The sequence below is a fragment of the Narcine bancroftii genome, chromosome 7 (genome assembly GCF_036971445.1).
Source record: "Narcine bancroftii isolate sNarBan1 chromosome 7, sNarBan1.hap1, whole genome shotgun sequence".
NCBI classification, from domain to species: Eukaryota; Metazoa; Chordata; class Chondrichthyes; order Torpediniformes; family Narcinidae; genus Narcine; species Narcine bancroftii.
The window spans coordinates 102,852,970-102,878,158 of NC_091475.1; positions in this window are offsets into that span (position 1 = coordinate 102,852,970).

A 25,189-nucleotide genomic window follows, 5' to 3' on the forward strand; every position below is an offset into this window, starting at 1 on the left:
CTGAAAACAACCCCACAGTGCATTTTCTTGCAGGGCCCCTCCTTCACTCCATTGCCTCATCTTACCTTGAAAAACATAATACTGAAGCCTGCCGTCATGGCATCATCAACAGGTTAAATGCCAAACCACAGGAAATAGTGCAAAAGAAGGTTTATTTTGCCATTTAATTTTATGCCAAGAGCCAACACTCAGATGCTGATGTGTGGGAGGTGATGCTGAAGGAAATTCTTCTGATTAATCATGAAGTAGAAGGCCATTGGAGCCAAAATAGATGGCAACTGTCAGGAGGAGAGCTTTCATATGAGTACCATTACAAATGGGTCAGATGAGGATTTTGATGATTTGTGTCATGGAAGAAAGTTGATGGCTGGACATAGCCAACTGTATGGCCCAGAGGCATGCCTGCCAGATAGCCTTTGCTCAATGCCAAGTGACATGGTGAAGGGCATAGCACTGATATGTTCAGGGGCTTTGTGTGGAACAGATCAGATCAGATTTTAGATTTATTGTCAGAGTACATAGATAACATCATATACAAACCTGAATTTATTTATCCTGCAGGTGTAGCAGAATTACCATTTTGGTAGTGCAAAAAAATTATACTCAATGTACGCATGTAAAAAAAAAGAACTGTAAACAAATTGACTGTGCAATACAGAGAGAAAAATCAATACAATGCAAAATTAAGAGTCCCTGATTGAGTTTGTTGATCAGGAATCTGATGGTGGAGGGGTAGCAGCTGTTCTTGAAGCTGGCACCCATAACTTTTATCCTGGGTAGCAGTGAGAACAGAGCACATGCTGGGTTATGTGGATCCTTGATGATTGCCACTGCTCTCTGATGTTCCCTGTAGATGTTCTCAATGGTGGAGAGGGTTTTGCCAATGATGTGCTGGGTGGTGTCCACTAACTTAGTCAGATGTCAAAGGATGGAATTGACAACCTGATCCAACACCACAGCTTCCATTCAGACTGATGAGTGACATCAAAGGTCATAGGACCACAAACATTGATTCTTGCTCTACCGGTATTGGGAACACGTGATATGCTCTATGCATATGTTCTCAACTGAAGTTATAAACCATATATTGAGTGGAGAAAATTTGTTGTTTTTGACCTGTGTATGCTAATATTAATACTAGGTTAAGGTTAAGCTATATTTCTTATAAATATGTCTTAATTGTAGTGGGTTTGGAACAGGGTTACACCCACACCCCCAAACAATACATTCAGAAGTGATGTCATCTTTTGGAGTCGTTACATCTGCTTGATTTTCAAGAAACTGCTTCTAATAAAGGTTAAGCTATTAAAGATTTCAGTGAATGGTCACATGATCTCAAAGAATTGGAACTGATCTCGTTGATGAAGCAAATGTCACATGATTTGGTCAATATATTGTCAAATTCAGACATTTTGAATCAGAAGACGGCAGGAGTTGACAATTCAAGATTCCACAGCATTCTAGAAAGAGAAGGAGATACTGGTCTGTACTATATCACAGTAACCAGATCACTGGTGTTAGACCCTTGTGAAGCATAGGGTTGAATAACAGTAACCAGAATAGGTGCTGTTATGTGACTCCTAACAAAATGGGATGACAGAAATAAGTGGATTTCTAATTAGTAAAGATGATTATTCAATGTTTAGAAATATTATGAATTTGAAGTGGACGAAACAAATTAAATATTTGGGAATTAATGTTAATACTGACTACCAAAATTTATATTCACTTAATTATCTTCCTTTAATGAAGAAGATTAAGGCAGATTTAGTTAAATGGAAAGATTTACCTTTGGGTTTATTAGGAAGAATTAATACTATAAAAATGAATATTTTTCCTCGTATACAATATTTATTTCAATCAATTCCTTGTTGTTTACAAAAAAGATTTTTTAAGGATTTATATAAAGTAATTAGGAATGTTTTGTAGAAAGGAAAATTTCCTAGGGTGGCGTTGAAAAAATTGATGTGGGATTTTCAATTTGGAGGGGTACGGCTACCTAACTTTCAATTTTATTATGAAGCAGCTCAATTTAGATTTCTTAGCGCATTAATGGCCACACAAGATACACCTAGTTGGCCACAGATAGAATTGGCAGTTATTTCTGAAAATTTTTTGAATGAATTTTTATTTCGATGGAATAAAAATTTGTTACGAACTTATGATGTACCAACAGGTATGCGGTCATCAAATGAGTTTACTGTCTGAAACTGATTTTGAGAAATATGTGCTCTCATTTCCAAAAAAGGGTTATTTCTCAGGTTTGTATCGTATTTTGTTGGAAAGTGAAAGTAAAATAGATTGGGATAAAGATAAAATGAAATGGGAAAAAGATTTAAGTTTAACAATAACTGAAGAAGATTGGTCTGAAATCTGCCGTAATAGTGTTGGAAAATTGATTAATGCTAGATTGGCGATGATTAATTATAGTTTTATACATCAATTATATTTAACACCCGAAAAATTTTAAAAATTTGGTTTTAGTAAATCAGATCTTTGTTTTCGTTGTGATCAGGTTTCTGGTACTTTTTTTACATGCTGTTTGGTTGTGTGATCGGTTACAACAATTTTGGAAAGGTATTCAATCTGTATTTAATAATCTATATAATCTTCATATTGTATTAGACCCTGATATATTTTTATTAGGGAATATGCAACCGTTGATTGATTTAGAATTAGATAATTACCAGATCTCTTTTATTTACTTAGCGCTGGCAGTGGCCAAGAAATGTATAGCGATTACTTGGAAGAACAGAAATGTATTGTCTTTAGATAGATGGTATTCAGAGATGAAGTTTTGTTTGGTTATGGAAAGAATATCTTTTTCTATACAAGATAAGATGTCTTTTTGAGTTAAAGTGGATCCCATTTATTGATTATATACAATTTAAATAAGTTTGAATTAATCATTTTTTTTCTTTAAAAAAACTTTTTTTATTATATATTTTTTTCTATATATGTTTTCTTTTTTTTCTTTTTTTTAGTTTTTTTATTATTAGATGGTTTTTTTTGTTTAAGTTCTTTTTGTTTTTGTTTTTTCATATATATTCTTATATAATAAATTTTTTTTGGATTAATAATTAATACTTAATTAATTTTTTTCTTTTTATATATATATATCGATCTTTTTTTAAGATATATATTTTTTATTTTTTTTATTATACTAATAGTATTAATTCTTCACTCTTTATCGTGGGGGTGGGGAGGGGGGGTTTAGGGGTTAAAAATTGTTTTTTTTAGTCTTAGTTTTTAGTTGTTAGGGGGAGATGCCGAGATTGGTATTGTATTAACTATGTTACTTTGTACTTGTATTACTTTATTTTGTTTTTTTTCTGTACGTGAATTACTTACTTTCTTCATACATTAAAATTAATAAATAAAGTTTCAAAAAAATAAATAAGTGGATTTCTAAAGGGAGACCACTTCTCAATTGCTCTTTTGAAAAATAAACGGTGCACTCTTATCGTGGAAAGAAACTCCAGAACTCTTAAGAGGCTAAGAGGGAGAGAAGAAAACCAATGTGAGAGTTCAGGAAGAAATCTCTTCCTGGGAAAGCAACTCAACAAGATTTGTGAGTTTGAACAGTCTAAGGATTAGATCAGTGTTAACAAACACTTAATTGCTGCTTTAAACAACAATTTAAAAGAACTTGATGTTTTGTAATCACTCCTGAACTACAATTTAATAGAGCTTCAAGTTCAACACAACTTTAAAATACTGGACCTTAAAACTAACTTTTTAGACTAAAGTTTAAACTGAAATATTTTGGACTTTAATACACACACACACACACACACACACATTTGTACAATTACATTCATGCATAGAGGGTTTTAAGGTTAGAGTTAATAAGTTTAGAGTTAAGCAAGAACTGTTATATGATTAATAGTTTAATAAAAACTTTTATTTTAAATTTACCACTATCTAGCAAATCTTCCATTACTGTTCTTGTGTTAGTTCTAACAGAGGTCAGTTAGTTCGTAACACCTGCCATGGCTCAACAGATTCTAGTTCATGAACATTAGTGAGATCATTCAAAGCAAGGAGTATATAGTCAAGCACTCCACAGATTAGAAAGCCACTGCTTGCTTGCGTGTGACAAGAAGAAATGAAATGAAGGTCCCTTGCGTTCCGAAAAGAGCCTGATAAAATTTCTTATGCAGTAGTATGTTGCAAAGCATGAGATATTGCTTTGATCTCCAAAAGTGATTCAGAAGGAACCTGAAATAAAAGAAGCAAGTCAGTTTCACAGAGGCAGGGAAAATTGTTGACATACAGCTTTGAGTTTGGAACTGTGGCAGCAGGATTTGGCAGGTTTAAATTGCACTCTCTTTTGTGCAGCTAAAACATTTCAAAACATGTTCCTCTTTGAAGCTGAGCTTAGAGAACCATTCCCTGAAGACCCTCAGCAGATAACAGCTGATACTGGGCTGAACTGTGAATCTCCAAAGCATTTCATACTTGTTCTTAATGAGCAAAACCTTTTTCAAAGTTTTTACTGTTAACCAAGAAAATCATCAGATGCTGCGACCTTGTGCCATACACAAAAGTACTGGAAAAACTTAGCAGGTCACGCTAAGTGGGTGGAGAATTGCAAAGGGGGTGGTCCCTTCAAAATACTGAAGGGGGAAGAAAGGCATTGTGTCTGCAGGTGGTATCTCATTGGAGGTGAACGGCATTGTGGAGGATGATCCATTGAATGAAGAGGCTTGATATTTGTTTTGTGTAAAAGAGGAAAAGATAAGAGCAAGAAATGAAGCCCATGAGAGTGTTGGAAATTAATGGAGAGAAACCTATAGTTGAGACAACACATAACAAACCTTGTGTGGAGAATAATGTCAAACAGACAACTGCAACAGAAATAGAAAGAGTAGGAAAATAGAAGATCCATGGAAGAAACAGAGTGGAAAGGAGAGAAGTCAGAGTAGCTTTGGGAGTTCATGAGTTTGATATAGACCAAATCTATTCCCTTTCAAAGACTGAAAAAGTTTGTCATAGTGAAGCTACGCTTCAAAATTGCTTCTCTGGTTTTTCAGTGTTGTTGAATGTGCTGAGTTCATAAAAAAACAATCAAAAGAATGTAAGTCTTACTTTTTACATGAAATAGTCCATGGTGGCATGGTTTGTAAGGTTCTTTATTATGTAGTAAACCATATTTAACCTATAACACTTTTCTTTCTTTTTTAATCTTTTTGTTAATCATATTGTATATAGTGTGACAGATTATAGGTAAGTTTTTTGGAGATAAATTGGGGCAGGTTTTTTTAAAGAGTAGGTCACATACAAACATTTTAAAACAGATCTTATTTAAAATACTGGAGCTCTGCCTTGTGCTAGACATGTCGGCCCCAGAGCCTTTGCAAAAGTTTTGAAGAGTACCCAAGAGACTTCACTAATGGATTGTTGTTTACAAAAAGGCAACAGATGAAAGAACTTGTCAGAGCTGCATATTGTCTGGAGTGGAACTTGCTGTTCTAGGAGGGTCATGTGCTTTCACAAGCAGAGAGAGTCAAACAGGTTTTTTTCTCTTAGTGAGTGAGTGTGAAAAAGAGAGGGAGAGAGACAGAGATCAGTTCTACGGTTTTACAGTCTGCAGCAGCTGGGACTGGAGCAGTACAAGCTGGCAAGCTTGTGAAAAACCCCATTTGGAAGATGAGTTGTGAGTTCTTAGTTCAGCCTGGTCAAATCCCTTGTGGTTCATGTAAGAGGAGAGGACTGGCCGTCTAATATTTCACTTCAAATAAGAGAAACAAAAAGGAACTCTGTGGTGTCCTGAAAGGAAGAGGTTATCATTTGGAGAACCCTGAGGGGAAAGCTTCTTCAGCAAGACATTGAAGTGGCTGATTAAAAGGAATCAGTTGTGGATGTCCAGGAACAACAAATCTCTCTCTGAAAACCAACAAGAACCTTCCTGAGCGGTAACCATTTACCTTTCAAGCACCAGAGCCTGGTGAACTTTATAAATGTTAAATTCTGTGCACAGTATAAGAATTGCCTGCGACCAGTGAACTGGGGGAATGAGAAGTGAGATTGGACTGTGAATCAAAGGACTTTTCTGAAGTTACACACACATTACATAAATGTGTGCTTAAAATTCAAAGGGGGTTAAGTCCAATTAGTTAAGTCAATGATGATAAGTTAAAGTTTGATCCTGTTTTAAAGATCATTAAAAGCAACTTTTGCTTAAGTAACCATTTGTCTTGGTGAATATCTATTGCTACTGGGTTTTGAGGTCCTCTGGGCTTGTAACAATAGGTAAACAATACATGAGGAGAGTAGGAGTATATATTCAAGAAGGGGGAAACTATATGACACCATACGATTTAACATATTGCATTACACCACAATTAATGAATATGTTCTCATCTCAAACTGAAATATTCAAAAAAAGTTTAAAAATTATTATATAAACCCCACCAACCTAATCTAAGAAAAAAAAAGTCTGGACCGCCTATCCTGAGAATTTATTAATTAAAAATTAATCGTCTGGTCTTAACCAACAAAGAGAAAAGAAATACAATTAAATAGAGTCTGGAAGGGAAAATAATTATATTAACTTATATTATAATTAAGTCATATGGAAATAAGTTATAAAAGATCAGTGTCTCTTCAAATTTAACTGAAGTATCAAATTTTCGACTCCTAACTTTCTCTAAACTTAAACATGACATAATTTAAGAGAGCCATTGAGTCAAAATAGGTGATTAGAATCTTTCTATTTAAATAAATAGCTCTTCTAGCCAACAATGTAGAAAAGGCTACAAACACGATGTGTGAAAGTGGGAACTCATCCCATTTCTGGATGTAGAATTCCAAAAAGAGTAGTCAATGGGTTAGGTTGCAACTGATATCCAGTATAACTGACAAAGTCTTAAAAAATATCTGTCCAACATAGGGCTTGACCAAAACATTTGAGTTGGAGAAGCCACGATAACACTTTTGAAAGATGTTGGAAGATGGTTCTTCTCTGCAGTATGTTTGAGAGTTGATAAAAATGCAAAACAAAATGTCTATGTTCACAAATGTATTCCCTGGTCCACAAGTTTTCTGGAATAGATAGATTGGTGGAAAGTAACTTGTTTTACACAAATTCTGTCTAATGGGATTTACTTTGTGCAACATTGACAGCTGATTGTAACAGCTGTTTCACAAGACAATTTGTAACTTTTTGCTGAAATGTATAGGAACAGGATAACCTGAGGGGTCATACAACCTCCAGATGAAAATTAGATAAAAATTGCTGTCATTTAGAAGATGACCTGAAATGTAATAATTATAAGTTACGCCCTCTGGTTTGTAGCCCAGCCAACAAACACAAGGTTCAATGAACCCGTAAGTTCACAGCTGTTATCTCTGACTCATGCCAAGCTAAATCTATACAGAACATCAAAACACATATGTAAAAGACACAATGCTGGAGAAACTCAGCATGCCCTTGATGGGTTCAACTATGGTGTCTTTAGACATTCATGTTTTACATATGTAAAATTTCAGTTAAACATGAATTTTTTTTGTTACTTATAATTAATCTCTTTCAAGACAGAGCCCATAATGTAGTATAATATCCAGTCTTATCAAGGTCAGTGATGGAGTGAAATTACCTTGCATCCAAGTGAAACTTTTGTTCCCTGCTTCAGCTCATTGTATCCATTGATGGGACTTTGAATTGTTCTTGCTCAGGCTACTTTCTTATGGTACTCCAGATTGAAACAGTGAAAGTTTTAACAAAGGCAAAAAAACATAGGAATTGTACATGCACAATTCACATGGCTTCAGTCTTTATTCTCGACAGAGAGGGCAGAGGAGATTCAGCAGTATGGTGCATTTTAGGTATAAATATATTGAGGCGAGGTCACTGCGGCTATAGTTAGGTTATAGCTCTAAGTTATAGCCCTAAGGCTGTAGCTCGAATCTGCAGTAGAGTGTATTCGATATTGAGTTTATGCAGTGGCAGCTCTGCCTTCTATAGTCAGCTCAGCCATGTGGCTTGAGTGGGCCGGCTGCTGATTGGTTAGCTCAGATACCCGGACTCCAATTGGGCTCCCTGCGATTCACCACTCTGTCAATGGCCTATGGAAACGGGTGTTTCAGCCCGCACAATGTTTTGCCAGTTGCCACTTTCGATGGCCATTTCCTGTGTTGACCCGAGGCGTGGGCCATTACACGAACCCTCCCCTCCAGAAACATCAATCGGGGCACTGTTTTTAGGAGGCCGACCCCTGAGGTGTGGGGTTGGGTGAATGATGGCCTGGTTAAAGTCCAAATAGGTGGACATCAAGGAGCGCCGGCTGGTGCACGCCTGGGCATTTTCAGTCACTCAACTCACCAGTCCCCACCTGCACTCAGCGAGTACTGCTGACAACATATTCGCTCAGGTCCTAGTAGAATTCCTCTCCATTACCATGCCTCACTTCCACTCGGCAGAACCCAAACATGGGGTGAGGTACCAGATTGTTACAGAGGGCAAAATGATGGAATCCATTATTAAGGATGTAATAGCGGAATATATGATTAGCAGAGAAGGGATCGGACAGAGTCAACATGGATTTACAAAAGGTAAATCGTGCTTGACAAATCTATTGGAATTCTTTGAGATGGTGACAGGTAAAATAGATGGGGGAGAGCCAGTGGATGTGGTGTACCTGGACTTCCAAAAGGCCTTCGATAAGGTCCCGCATAAACGACTGGCTTCCAAAATCAAGGCTCATGGGATTGGGGGCAAAGTAGTGATGTGGATTGAGAACTGGCTGGCAGGTAGAAGACAGAGAGTTGGGATAAATGGCTCATTTTCTGAGTGGCAGGCGGTGACCAGTGGGGTACCACAGGGATCTGTACTGGGACCCCAGCTGTTCACAATTTACATTAATAATCTGGATGAGGGGATTGGATGTAATATCTCCAAATTTGCAGATGACACTAAGCTAGGAGGGGTTGTGTGCACAGAAGAGGGGGTCAGGAAGCTCCAGTGTGATTTGGATAAATTGAGGGACTGGGCAGATACATGACAAATGCACTACAATATGGATAAATGTGAGGTTATCCACTTTGGTAATACAAACCGGAGGGTAGATTACTATTTGAATGGCAATATATTAAGAGATGGGGAAGTGCAGAGAGACCTAGGGGTACTTGTACACCAGTCTCTGAAGGCGAGCATGCAGATACAGCAGGCGGTTAAAAAGGCAAATGGTATGTTGGCCTTCATATCAAGAGGGTTTGAGTATAGGAACAAGGATACCTTACTGCAGCTGTACAGGGCCTTGGTGAGACCACACCTGGAGTATTGTGTGCAGTTTTGGTCACCTTATCTAAGGAAGGATGTTCTTGCAATAGAGGGAGTGCAGAGGTGATTCACCAGGCTGATACCTGGAATGGCAGGAATGACTTATGAGGAAAGATTGCACAAATTGGGATTGTACTCGCTGGAATTTAGAAGATTGAGAGGGGATCTCATAGAGACATATAAAATTCTGGCAGGACTGGACAGAATGGATGCAGATGGGATGTTTCCAATGATGGGAAAATCCAGAACCCAGGGCCATGGTTTGAGGATAATAGGCAAACCATTTAGGACCGAGATGAGGAGGAATTTCTTTACCCAGAGGGTGGTGAATCTGTGGAATTCATTGCCACAGAGGGCAGTAGAGGCAGGTTCATTAAATATATTTAAGAGGGAATTAGATCTATTTCTTCAGTATAAGGGTATTAAAGGTTACGGAGAGAAGGTGGGGACGGGGTACTGAACTTTAAGATCAGCCATGATCTCATTGAATGGCGGAGCAGGCTCGAAGGGTCGAATGACCTACTCCTGCTCCTATCTTCTATGTTTCTATGTTTCTAAAACAATAACAGCCCCCTTAAATACCTGATGCAATGCAGTAGTTCAGGAATTGTAGTGATGTACTAGAGTAGCCATGTGAGGAATGCAAGCTGATCTCACTGGAGAACGAGCAGAGGGGATTCAGCAGTATGGTGCATTTTAGTAGAAGGAAAGATTGGAAAGACTAGGTTTGGTTTCCTCAGAACAAAAGAGGTTAAGAGGGGAAATGAGGTTTATTAAATAATGAGGGTTCACATAAGGTGGACTGCAGGTGCACCTTTTTCTTTATTATAGGTAAATAAAACTAGCGGACAGGTTTAGGGTAAAGGGTAAGAGATTTATAGGAATGTGAATGGAGCCATTATCACTGAGATGAGTATCTGAAATGCATTGCTGGAAAGAAACATGTAGAAGTAGAATTGCAAACAGCATTTAAATCAGCTGCACATAAAAGGGTATGGCCAAGTTATGGGATGGATAAATACAGATGGGTGCCCATTGGGCAGTATGAACATATTGGGCCACATGATGGTCTGTTCCCATGCTCTACAGCTCTATTATTCTTAAGACTTATAACTTTGAGAGTTAAAACAAACTTTCTTAGTGATTTTCAAAATAATAAAACATACAGATTTGTCCCCAGAGTGCAACTGCCAGCAGTTACCAAATAAATTACTTCAAATTTTCAGTGACTGAAACAAAATTACAAAAAAAAAAATTTAGAAGGATGGCTCCACTGGAGATGCATGAATGAAAATGCAAGTTGTCTTCGATTTGAGTGAATCCACTATTCTCCATTGCCAAGATAAATCAGGTTGTATTTACAGAAAGCTATTCTTAGCAACTGTTATAAAAAATTATGAACAACAAATATTTCACTGTCACAAACTGGAAATTCAACTTTACAAAGCCCAGAATTTCAAGGCAATTGGTAAACAGCAGTATATCAAAACATTTTAGGACAGTTAGAATTTTAATGTTAAACTCTGCCAAATCTTAACTTTTCCAAACTAAAATCAGTCGCTGAAAGATCTAACCTTTCAGTTAGCATCGGCTCCAAAGGATGCCTATTTCTGACTCTGACTGTTGAGGTCTTATCACCCACCAGAACAATCCTCTCCTTTCCACCTGATATCTCTTTTTGAATAAAAAGAGAATAATTTAACATTTTAGGACAGGGATCGTCATTAAAAATAACTTAGTTTCGGTAACAGGGATTGAAACATGTAGAAGTAGAATTGGATAGGGAAGAGGATGGAAAAGGGAATTACCCCAATAGGGTGAGACCAAATGAGGCAATTTAAGCCATTCAAATCAGATGAAGTTCTATGCCTGTGTAATAGGTGGCTAATGATGAGGCTGTGAGAGTGAGAAAAGAGAAAGAGAAAATAAAATGTTGTTTTTTGTAAACCTATTTGCGTTAGTTAATTTTCCCTGCCGGGTATATGAGCTTCTAATAATTAACACCAACGTGTTCCTGATGAAGTGCTTGGCTTTGAAATGACTTAACAATTTTCTAAATTATGTGCTATGCTAGCGCAGAAACCATGTGCCACAAAACACATTTGTTAATGCAGGTGGGCGGGAACATAATGTCTTTGGAAATTTAAATTCAGACCTGAACTTCTTCGATGGTACATTTTCAATTTCTGATTCAAGCTAATGTGTATGCCCTTGCCTGATGTTACTGTGGAATTTGCAGCCAAATCGTGGAGATGGTACTAGTTGCATTATTAATTTTGCAGCAATATTTGGCCTATTATGTATGGATTTGCAGTGGAGATTACAGAAATACCATGACTGGAACTATCTTCAATGGATAAAGCCCATTACAGCAATGACAAAATAGATAGAAGTACTGTTCTCCCAATCTATGTGTAATTAAGGCCAATTCAAATTTGGCATGAAAGGTATAGGTAAGCAGAAATAAACTGAATGACAACTTCAAATCCACATTAAGACCTTCCTTTATTTACTCATAGAATCTAAATTTTAACTCCCATAACTATCGTTAATGTACTGCAGGCACTAGTTTAAGAATGAACAATTGGAGAAAGTTCAATTTTTAATGTGACTAATAGCATAAAATGCATTAAAAGAACATGAGATATAACACACTGAGGATAATTTAAAAAGAACCACCAAAACATTGCAATTAAACAGACATAAAATTGACTTGTTCCCTGTTGTGCAAGAATATCTGATTGTAATGTTGAGAAGCCACCAGTGCAATTGCATGGTATTTGCATTTCATAGGACGGCAAGGCAATTTTTTGTGCAATTATCACGAAGGTTTAATGGATGTAGGATCACAAAGATTTAAATTGTCCAGGGAAATGCCTGAAGCTCCATGGAGCTTTCCTGACATTTACCTTGAAACTCTGATAATCTGACATCCATTGGTTCAGAAATTCTGAAGCTTCTGGCTCATTCATTTGTCCAGAATATGTTATGAGTCCAGAATCAGGGTTTAGACTGTAGCTCAGACTGAGATCTAGTCTTCAGGCCTGGCATGTATCTAGACTTAGGGTGTGAGTCCTGCATACAGGAGCAGGATTGAAAGTTTGGCTGAATGGTGTACAAGCAACAACCTCACACTCAGTGTCACCAAAACCAAGGAGCTGATTATAAACTTTAGGAAGGGAAAACAAGAGGTGTACGATCCAGTGATCATTGGAGGGTTAGACTTGGAGAGGGTGAGAAAGGTTAAATTCTGGAGATTCACAATCTTGGAGGACCTTTCCAGTACCCAAAATATTAATGTCATCACGAAGAAAGCACGTCAGTGGCTCCACTCCCTCAGGAGTTTGCGGAGGTTTGGTGTGACTTTGGAAACCTTGGCAAATTTCTACAATTGTGTTATGGAAAGTGTGCTGATTGGCTGCGTCACAGGTTGTTAATGGGGGCACCAGTAACTCTGAGTGGAAAGCTCTGAAAAAGGTAGTTGACACAGCTCAGGACATCAGAGTCAAAACTGTCCCCACCATTAACATCAAAACAGAACGCTGGCATCAGAGAATAGCAGCAATCATCAAGGACCTACTCCACCCAGAACATGCGCTGTTCTCACTGCTAAAAAAGAGGTATAGGCACCAGAAGACTCACACCACCAGGTTCAGGTACAGCTGCTACCCCTCCACCATCAGACTCCTCAACAACAAACTCAATCAGAGTCTCATTTAAGGACTCTGACCTTGCACATTATTTATTAATGATTTTTTTTTTCTGCATTTGCAGCTTGTTTACATTTGTTTTTTTTTTGTTCACACTTCTCTCTTTTGTATATGTATATTGATGGATAGACAATCTTAAGTTCAAGTTCAAATTCCGATGTCAGAGTACATATGTGACAGCATACATAACCCTGAGACTCTTTTTCCTGAGGACCAGGCAGAATTTCTATTTATTGTTTGTACAAATTGAACTCAAGAAAAATGAAACTGTTGCCCGGTCCACAAGAAAAAGAATCTCAGGGTTGTAATATGAAGTCATGTATGTACTCAGACAAGAAAGTTGAAGTTTGAACTTGGAACACCAAGGGTCAGGGTAGGTAGGTTTTCAGCTCAAACCAGGGTCAAGAGCATTTGTTATTGTCCTTCTCTAATTTCAGTGTAAGATATATTATATGTAGCACGGTGTAAAATGTAAAACAAAAGTGAAATTAAAGAATATTTTGGTGTTAATAGAAATAATGTAATAATTCAGAAAATCTGCTATGACAAAATTTCCAAGGTATGGATTATTGGAGTTTTACATACCTTTGTAACTGTACAGAAGCTCCCTTGCTTCCACATCAATGCAGAGGTTCATCAGAAAATCCCTTGGATCTGCTGTGCACATTTTGCAATTGGACCCTGATATTGGACTCTTCCTGGAGTGGAGCAGTAAACTTTTCCTCTTACCTACAACCTTGATCTGGAAAGACGTATGACCATCTTTAAGGGAAAATGTTGGCTACAAGGGAAAAGGGAAATAAAGGTTTTTATTTTTTAAAAATATTCCCCAAACATACTGAGGGATCTCAGATAAACCTTACACGTTTTGAAAGTTTGTTAATTTGAGATATTCTCAAATATTAACATTTCATCAACTGGTTAAGCCAGGAAATGGTATTTATATGGAAATTTCTTGATCAGAAATTCTGACAATAATCAAGTAGGAGCCAACTTCCTGGAGGAGGTTCACTCAATGGGACTTACTCAAGGTTAGTGCAGTTTGGCAATCAGACAACCAGAGATTTCTGGCTGCTCACTTCGTGGGTACTTGCTCTTGTTCAGTCTGCTTAATTCTCTCAAAGAATATCACAATATTTAAATGTCTATAAATTGCGTTCAGAGTGAAAATCAATAAAATATGAAGATTTACAATTTCAGGCCAATTCCACAGATTGGATTGTGTAATGCAAAGGGCAATAAGTGATTTCATATCTGTTCTTTTTGTATTTCTACAATTTTACCAATGTACAAGAAACACTAATTATAAAATGTATTCCTCTGCCTCTCCGCTTGCCAACGTGAAGCTTTAAGGCACTTTGGTCACATCACTACTTGTTGTGGCCCGTAAAGGAAAGAGAACCTGAGGAATAGTGTGAGGAAAAGCCCATGAGGCATGATGCCTAATGTTAAGAGGCATATTGGAAGCCTTCATTGTAAGGAAAGATTAGAAAATCTCAGACTTTTCAGTTAGGAAATGAGACAAGTAAATGCGAATTTTGTAAAGGTCTATAAATTAAGTGAAACAGAAACATTAATCCAAAGGATATCTTGTAATATCAAAAATCTATCAAGCTCTTGATCTTCCTTTTATTATCCTAACTATAAACTCCTCCAGTATGGCCAAAAAGACCTGCTTGCTCTATTGAAACACCACATTATTTTTCTTGCAATAACTGCATACTGTGGCAGTAAGTTATTGGAGTTGATGTTTCTTATATACTGGTTTGGCTGCATCAAACAAGAATTTTGGTGTATATGTATGTTATCCTTGTGTACATGACAATAAACTCATATGCGTGGTCACTTGTGTTTATGGGTTATATTATATTTTATATTATATATAAATGTCTTTAAAAGATAGATTGTGGGGGTTTAGTGTAGGTCACAACACAAACAAATATTAACATTTCACAAAAGACATCTCATTTGAAATGCAAGAGCTATTCATAAGCACAGTGACTACAGTATCCACAGTGACTTTACAGAAACTGAAGAATGCCTATGAAGACTTCTCAAGTAGGTGTTAATTGGATTGATGTTCATTTTAATTGTATTTATTCTTCCAGTTAAATTTATAGGGATCCTTCCACTTAATCAAATCAGCTTTAATCTTTTTCATTAATGATACATAATTTAATTTATATTAAGATTGATAATCAACATCCACATTTATACCCAAATATTTAATTCGATCAGTCCAATTCAAATTAATAATATTCTTATAAACTGAATAATCTCCTTCACCTATCGGTAAAATTTCACTTTTTTCCAGTTAACTTTATATCCAGACAAAGATCCATATTGTGTTAAACATTCCTTCAAATGTAAAAGTGACTGAGCTGGGTTTGTTAAATAAGCCAGTACATCACCAGCAAATAGATTAATTTTATACTCCTCATCTAAAACTCTCATACCTTTTATCTGTATATTTTGTCGTATCAACTGTGCTAAAGGTTCAATTACTAATGCAAACAAAGCTGGAGACAAAGGGCAACCTTGTTGAGTTGAACAAGTTAATCTAAAAGATTCTGAGATCTGATCATTTGTCAATACCCTGGCTATTGGTTTATTGTATAAAGCTTTAATCCAACCAAAAGAAGAGGGACCAAAGTTAAATTTCCCTAAAACTTTAAATAAAAAGTTCCACTCAACTCTGTCAAAAGCTTTTTATGCATCAAGAGATATCACCATCGGATGGTTGGGGCACTGTCGATGTTTATTAATCAAACTAATTACTCGAAGAATATTATCTGAAGCATACCTATTCTTTATAAAACCTGTTTGATCAACATGTATCAACTTAGGTAAAATTTAGTTAATTGATTGGCTAATAGTTTAGCTATTATGTTATAATGTACATTCAGCAAAGAAATTGGTCTATAAGAAGACACCTTTAATGGGTCTCTATCCTTCTTAGGAATTACAGTAATTAAGGCACTAGAGCATGATTCAGGTAAATCATAAGTTCCTTAATCTGTTATAACACATCTCCAAACACTGTAGATAAATCATCATAAAATACCTTATAAAATTCAACGGAAAATCCATCATCACCAGGTGATTTACCACTCAGCATTTCTAACATAGCCGATTTAATTTCTAAATCAGTAAAAAACATGTCCAACCCAATCCCGCTTCAATTTTATACTTTCTATTTCATTCAAATGTGTCTCCTGTAATAAAGCAATATCAATCTTTATCTTTTTAATGTAAGCCAAAACTCACTTACGCTTGATCATATTATTTAATCCTTGAACATTAAAGGTAGCAAAATTCAAATTTGACATATCCAATACAAGTACTAAATACCAAAAATAGTCACAAAATTAATAATAACAAAGAAAAAAAAGATTTTTTTTTTCTCAAATTAAAATATATAGGCCCTCCAAATAGAAATAATATTCATTGATAAGAAAAAAAACCAAAAAAACTACCAAAAGGTAATAACTCCCTAAAAGATTTGATGGTAGCAGAGTGAAGAGGCATGGCCTAGGAGCAAAGTGACTTGGTTGCCTCTTTCACATCTTGGGAGGTGGAAGAAACACCGAGTTTATTACAAAGTAATAAGTCTCCAGGAGAGGATGGTTTCCTGCCTGAATTTCACAAAGAATTTAAAGATATATTAATTCCTCCTTTTATGGATGTACTGGAACAGGAGGGAGTGATGCATACTTTACCATAAACTTTTTCAATTGCAATAATATAGGTAATACCAAAAAAAAGATATAGACCCTTTAAAACCATCATCTTACAGACCAATTTTTTTGTTATGTAGATTATAAGATAATTGCAAACATTTTAGCCAATAGATTAATGAAGTTTTTGCCAAAATTAATAGACATGAACCAAACAGGTTTTGTATAAAATAGATAATCTGTGGATAATGTAACTAGATTGCTTAGTATAATATATTCAGCACAAAAAAAGGGAAGATTTAAGTGTAGCAGTGGCTTTGGATGCATAAAAAACATTTGACAGATTAAAGTGGGTTTTTTGTTTAAGATGCTTGAGAAATTTGGGATGGGTCTGGTAATGAGTTAAAGCTTTATATAATGTCTTTAAATTTAGAGTTGTTACAACTGGGCAGGTCTCAGCTTTGTTTCCTCTGACTAGATCCCTTATCACCTGCATTATTTATTTTAGCATTTGAAACCTCTTGCAGAATTAATTCAAACCTATTTCAATATTGAAGGGTTTAAGGTAAATCAGGAAGAATATAAAATTAGTTTGTTTACTTACGATATTTTGATCTTTTTGACAGAGCCAATGAACTCATTATGTAAACCATATTTAAGATTGAAGTAATATGGTAAGGTCTCAGGGTATGAATTAAATTAGAATAGAAGAGAAATTATGCCTCTTACTATAGGTGATTATACACAGTGTCAATGAGCTATTCAGTTTAAATGGCCATTGAATGGGATAAAATACTTAGGCATATGGGTAGATATTAAGTTAGAGCATGTATATAGATTAAATTATGTACCTTTACTTAAGAAAATTGGTGAAGATTTGAATAAGTGGAGGATGCTGACAATTACTTTAGTGGGCAGGATTAATACATTTCCCAGGGTAAAATATCTATCTCAAACACTGCCAATAATACCATTAAAAAAAAAATTCAAGAATTAAATAAATATATTAGAAATTTTCTTGGGAGGGTAAGATGGCAAGTTTTGCTACCATTGAGCGCAAGATTATTGGCATGACACCATTCAATGAGCTGATCTTTCTACCTCCTGTACACTTCCTCATTGCCATTTGTAATTCTGCCAACAACTGTGGTGTCTTTGACATATTTGTAGATAGCATTGGAATTGCGCCTGGTCACGCAGTCATGGGTGCATAATGAGTAGAGCAGAGCAGAGTATCCTTGGGGTGCACTTATGTTGATAATCAGTAATGAGGAGATGATCTTTCCAATTTGTACTGACTGTGGTCCTCCAATGAGAAAGTCAAGGATCTAGTTGAAGAAGGGGGTACAGAGGCCTAGAGTTTATAGCTTATTGACCAGCACTGAGGGAATAATGGTGTTGAAGGCTCAGCTGTAGTCAATGAAGAGCAACTGTATGTATGAATTTCTGTTTTCAAGGTGATCTAGAGCTGAGTGGAGAGCCAGTGATATTGCATCTGCTGTGGAGTGATTGTGACAATAGGCAAATTGCAGTGGGTCCAGATCTTTGCTTGGGTATGTGTTAATTCTGTCCATGACCAGCCTTTCAAAGCATTTCATCACAGTAGAAAATAGTGGTACTGGGCGATCGTCATTGAGGCAGCTCACACCTACTCTTCTTGGGCACTGGGATGATTGATGCCCTTTTGAAGCAGTTGGAATTTCTGATTGCAACAACACGAGGATGAACACTCTGGCTAGCTGGCTGGTTCAGATTTTCAGTACCCTGCCAAGCATGCAGTAAAGGCCCGATGCCTTGAATGATGTTCTGATATCATCCTTAGATACAGATATCACAGGGACCTCAGTCTTTGCAGGGATTCTAGCAGGCACTGTTTGGTTCTCCTTCTTAAAGTGGGCATAGAAGGTGTTCAGCACATTGGGTAATGAAACATCTATAATGTTCGCCTTCACTTGGCAATGGTTGGGAAATGCCTGGCAACCATTCATTTCCAAGTGGTTTGCCTGGCAAAGTGCAAGTCATTTCAGTGGAATAGTTGTAAACAATGGATGTGGCAGTGCTCTTAAAGATGGATGCTTCATCTGTGTCAGCACCTATTATTTGTCTGCTGATGGGTATTCCGTAGCATATCTTTAACTCAGAATACAGAGACTGTAGGCAGCGTCAAGCTTGTGCACCATACAGATATTTCCGAAGAAATTGAAATTATTTTATTCACAGCCTGGCTAGCATAATCATGAGGAAATTGTGACATGTGCGACTGAAAAGCCTGATGCAGAAAGCTTTCACTACTGTAATCTGCAGCTTGTAAAGTTGTTGGACATCACTGTAGAGATATAGTTCATGAATGCTTTGATAATGCTCTCTATTATCCTGCAGATTGATTTCATGAACAGCTTGTGCTTGTTAGTCTGAATAACTAACCTTTATATTTATGATCTCTTTCCATACTGGGGTAATTGATGTACCTTACACATTGGTTTGGCTGCATTAAACAAGAATTTTGGTGCATATTTTTAATGGACCCTGGACAAGATTATTTTAGGACAAGGGACAAGACTTAACCTATGGGGGGAAAGAAAGGATCATGCTGAAGTAGCACTGGGAAAACAGACAGCAATGTGGGAAGCACTGAAACAGCGCTAGGAAAGCTGACAGCTGTCAAAAGTGCGAGAGCCATGCGCTGGAAGCCAGTGGGCTCGCACAGAGCGCGCCTGCTGTTGTCAACCTCTTTCCACCAATGGGGAGAGCTGAAGGAACGCTGAGTTTTGACAGGTTGTCAGTTAAACTCTCGGTCAGTCAGACAGTCAGTTGGAGGGCAGGCAGTCAGACTGTCAGTTGGAAGGCAGTTAGTCAGACTGTCAGTTAGTTGGAGGGCAGTCAGTCAAACTGTCAGTTAGTTGGAGGGCAGTCAGTCAGACTGTCAGTTGGAGGGCAGTCAGTCAAACTGTCAAACTGTCAGTTGGAAGGCAGTCAGTCAGACTGTCAGTTAGTGGGAGGGCAGTCAGTCAAACTGTCAGTCAGTTAGTTGGAGGGCAGCCAGTTAAACTGTCAGTTGGAGGGCAGTTAGTCAGACTGTCAATTAATAATTTGGTTGAAGGGCAGTCAGTCAAACTGTCAGTGTGCTCACCCAATAGTTTCAGTGGAGAAAGAAGACTGAGCTACTTTGCCTACTGCTGCAAACAGATACCTAGGCTTCCCCAGTCCCTTTCCAAAAGGAGATCTTTGTGTGACATGAGTTACTTGATGACCCAAGACAGGGTGTTTGGAGGGGAAGACGTGTCACAGAAGATCACTTATTAACCCTAAAGTGGTCTTCAGATGCATGAACCTTGTGTAGCGACTAGGTTACTGGGTGAAAGTTCCCATGTGAAGAAATCAGAGGTGGCTGTTGCCACATTCGAAACTCAGGAAAGTCGTAAGTCTACAGTGATCACGGGTGTCTGTCTCCACGCCCAACTAAAATACCAGTGTGCAACCAAACCAAGAATTCCAAGCCTGGAGACCAGACTCTGCGAGCTGTTCCTTTTCAACTGATGGACTTGACGTGACTGACAAGGTTGTTTTGGGAGTTTTCAATGGCGGCATTTTGAGCTTGGACTGTAATGGTCTGGCTTTTTATTTTCCCCACATACACCTTATAAATGTCTGTTGTTAATGTAGAGATGCCATAAAGGCTTATGTTCAGGTGTTCAGTTTATTGAGGCAATTCCATTATTGTTAATTTATTAATAAAATTTGCATTAAACTTAACCCGTCTGTTTATACGCCTCTCAATTTCTGCTGGTGAGGTGCAACAATATGTATATTATCCTTGGGTAAATGATCACAAACTCACTGTCATTAAACTACAATCCCAGGAGGAGAAAGTGGTCACTTGTAAAAGAGTGGATCAGTATGTATGTTATAAAAAACATTTGTACAAAGTATAAATGGACAGAGCAGTGGAAACAAAAAATCATGAGGAATAAAATGTGTGGGAGTACAGCGGATGAGGGGGAACCTCATTGAGACATTTTGAAGAAACTGAAATTATTTTATTCACAGCCTTTTTCATTTTGCAATTCTAGATCCCAGCAAATGCAGCAAACAATTAATATCTCCTATTCCAAAGTGAGAGCCTGAAGCCAGGCTTACACAAGGTGAGGGAAAGGTGGGAGTCGGACTTGGGTACAATTATCATGAGTAGTGATAGGTGTGAGATGGCATCTCAATGGCTCTATACAAAGCCCTGGAACAGCTGGACAGCAGAGATGCTCTTTATCAACTAGTTTGATATTTAACACCTTCATCTCCTCAAAACTGATCAACAAACTCCAAGATTTGGGACTCAACACACAACTGTGCAATTGGATCATGGATTTCCTCACCTCCCGGTCACAACAGTGAGGACTGGTAAGAACATCTCCTCCACAATCCTCATAGTACTAGAGCAGCACAGGGCTTCATTCTTAGCCTTCTGATCTACTCTTTTTACACCTGTGACTGTAACACCATTTACAAATTTATCAACGATACTATGGTAGTGGGATGTATAAAGAAAGGTGATGAGTCAGTATGCAGGAGGGAGATTGAAAACTTGGCTGAATGGTGCACCAACAACAACCTTGTACTCAGTGTCACCTAAACTAAGGATTTGATTGTTGACTTCAGAGGTGTACGATCCAGCAATCATTACACGATCAGTGGTGGGGAGGGTGAGCAAATTTAAGTTCTTGGAAGTCAAGATCTCGGTGGATCTTTCCTATACCTAACACACCAATATCATCAATGAAGAAAACACATTAGTGCCTCCACTCCCTCAGGAGTTTGGGGAGGTTGGGTATGACATCTACGGGGAACACTGCTGTCGGAGAGCAGCAGCACTCAAGGATCCACATCACCCAGCACATGCTCTGTTCTCGCTGCTGCCATCAGGAAAGAGGTATAGAATGCACAAGATTCACACCAGCAGGTTCAGGAACAGCTGCTACCCCTCCACCATCAGACTCCTCAACAACAAACTCAATCACTTATTGATTTAATTTTATTCTCTCTGTATTGCACAGATTATTTACATTTGTTATCTAATTTCCACATCTCCTTAATCCAAACCTTTCTACTTTGAATGAATGCTGTGAAGTTCTAGTGACCGGTTGTGATAATATTAGGTCCAAAGATTATAACAAACTGAGGCTGGCAGCAATTTAGATTTCAGCAAAGAAGAACAAAGAAGTTGGCAAGGTAATAATGCATGAGTAAACTTCCAGGGAAGATAAAAGATTAATGAAGTCAAGTGTAGGTCCTCAACAGTGATAGGAGAATTAGTTACAATGGGATTATACTAAACAACTTCAATTTGACAAATCTGCTGGAGTATTTTTAAGATGCAACTGTTAATAGTTAAGGAATAATTGGTAGATGTGGAGCACTTGAACTTTCAGAGACACTTCAGTAAAATTTTACATAGAATTTTAGAATCATTACAGCACATGAGAAGGTTATTTTTCAATTCAAGACCCCAGCAAACAATTAAGAAGCAAATAATATCTCCTATTCCAAAGTGAGAGCCTGAAGCCGGGCTTCCACAAGGTGAGGAGTCAGACTTGGGCACAACAATCCACGAGCAGTGCTGGTCAGATCTGTGTCTGGACAGCATGAAAGCTGTTATTAATACCAGTTACAGGTTGGTGCAATACATTTTCTTCACACCACAAAAAAATGCATAAATGCAAACCAGAAATTTTGGAAATGGGCTTTAGGTGTGGTGTGGAGATTTGAACCTTTATCCATTCACCCTGGCTGTGTACAAAGGTGAGATCCTTCTGGCAGGACCTTGGGGACATACTGAAAAAAAAATTACAAAGGTGGATTTTTCCAAAGGATCCAGAATTGTACCTTCTGGGAAACATTATGGACATGAGTTTTAAACTGTTCAGATCCCAAATTCAGTTTGTGAAGGCCACCTTGTCAGTAGCCAGGAAGCGTATAGCAGTCACGTGGAAGTCCGACCCCCAACTAAATAATGATGGAATACAGAAATGCAGAGTTGTATTCCCCAGGAGAAAATCACGTAAAAATTAAGGAGGAAATATGGTACATTTGTTAGGGTGTGGCAACCTTATCTGCAACCTATTGGTAGGCAAATATAATTATACCCTTTCGGAATAATGGAAACACAACAATCCATGCCAGTAGTGAAATGATTGTGATCAATGAAGTGAGTCGTAGCTCAGATGATGCGCTCTTGTATTTTGTTCCTTATCTTTCTTTATTTTAGGTTTCTTAGGGTTTTTCTCAAGTTCCCTTAAGGATTTGCGATTTTACCAATAAATGGTTCTTTGTATTTGTTTAATTTATATAATCTTTTCTTTGTTGATTAGGGTATAGGAGGGAGGGAAGAGGGGTAGGGGAAAAATAGACCCTGTATGTTATATCCTATAGTTGAAAGAGATCGTGTGGATTGTTCGGATTTGTATGTCTCTTAAAACAAAAACTAAAATATTCAAAAAGAAAAGAAAGCAAATAATATGTTGGCCTTCATCTGAAGAGAATTGGAAGTCAGCAGCAAGATTTTTTTTTTACTGGGCCTAGGTGAGCCCATACCTGGAACATTGTGTGCAGTTTAGATTACTTTACTACCTAAGATCATCTCTGACATGAAGGGAATGTGGTGAGTTCATCAGATTGATTCTTAGGATGCTGCAACTGCCAAGTGAGGGTGAGGAGATGTTAAATTAACTATAGTATTTCATGAAACAAAGACTGAAAGGGAATCTCATTGAAACATGCATAACTCTGAAAGGATGTAGGAAGATGTTCAGATTGAAGCAATCACTGTCTCAAGGTACAGGGCAAGAGTTTAGGACAAAGATGTGTGAAAAGTTCTTCTTTCAAATGTAATGAAACATGAAATTCGCTAACACATTGGGCTGTGGAGGCCAAGTCACTAGATATTTTTAAGGAGTAGGTAGTTAACTTTCTCAATATGGAAGGAAGTGAACACAAAAGTCTGGAGATGCTGTGAATGTAGTAAAAAAAAACACACACACAAATGCTGGACAAACTCAGCTAGTCTAGCAGCATCCATAGGAGGTAGATATATTACTGATGTTTTGAGCTTGAGCCTTTCTTTAGGGAATAAGCTAAGAAAAGGAAGGTGCAAGAATGAAGAGAATCTTTATGCTGATGCCTCCCTGTTCTTTGCTTATTCCTTGAAGAAGGGCTCAGGCCCAAAATGTTGGAGAAAGAGTAGAGTCCTCATTATCTGGAATTAAATCAACTGGAAACTTAAACAACCGGCAAAAAAAAAGAATTAAGGACATAAATAAACAAATAAGACTGGGCAGATGGACCCCGTAGGAGAACGCTGAGACTTTGTTGGATCCATGCAGGTTTGTCCCGCTGAACCAGCAACACCCCTCAATGTGTGTGCATTCTTTTCGCTGTCACCCCTTGTGTGGAGGTAAATCAAGTTTTCAGCACGAGAAAGGTGCGCCGAGGGCCTGATTGGGACAGCAGAATGAAGAGCTGGCCGCTCGCTGCAGGGGCAACTCTCCCAAAGTGTCTCCCTTTCCCTGCCTGGTAAGAGTCTTTATTTTTATTAGTACAGTATTAAGTATATTAGTAAGGTTTTATCTGTAAACTCAAGGGTGAGGATGGCTTAATTAAGACAGTAGCACGGTTAGCCTAGTGGCAAGTGCAATGCTGTTACTGCGCAAGTGACTGGGGTTCAAATTTAAATTCTCTAAGTTGAACTTTACATAATTAAAGACGACAATTTTTTTTTTCCAAAGTACTTTACATCTTGCATTGTCCTTTGTCTTTCAAAGAGTGTATTCTTAATGCAGGTTTATTAGTTAGGCATCGGAAGAGTGAGTCTCAGTCAACTGGAAAATTTGCAAATTTGACATCTGCGATCCCTGTAGGTATGGGATAATGGAGATTTTACAGTATATCTTTACCTCCTATGGAAACTGTGAGACTGGCTGAGTTCTTTTAGCATTTCTGTGTGTTTTTAGATGCAGAAAGGATCAAGGAGCATTGGGAAAGAGCAAGAATACGATAACTGGATGTATTCATCATGCTGAAAGCTGGAGCATGCTCAAATGGATAATTCCTGCTCCAACCTATGTTTCTGTTCATTTTCAAAGCAGTTATGATCAAGTATTCATTGTGGCAGAAGGTTGTCATTAAAGTATGCTTTCAAACACTGGTTGAACAGTAAGATATTTGTAATGCCAAACAGATAAAAGTATGTTACTGTTTGTGAATGAATGCACACGTATGGGTGGTATAAATAATCAACCAGTGTTTTGAACATCTCATTCCAATCAGGGAATTTTTCACAAAAGGTTGATAAGAGTGAGGGAATCAGCTTTTGTTCCCACATACAATGGACAGCCCTTTTCTGTAAACAAATACAAATGTGATCATAGTGAAAGAGCAGAAAAATTGTCCATCGTTTCATGCACTGCCAGACTGAGACCACCCACAAATTGGAGGAACAATACCTTATCGTCTGACTAGGCACCGTCCAA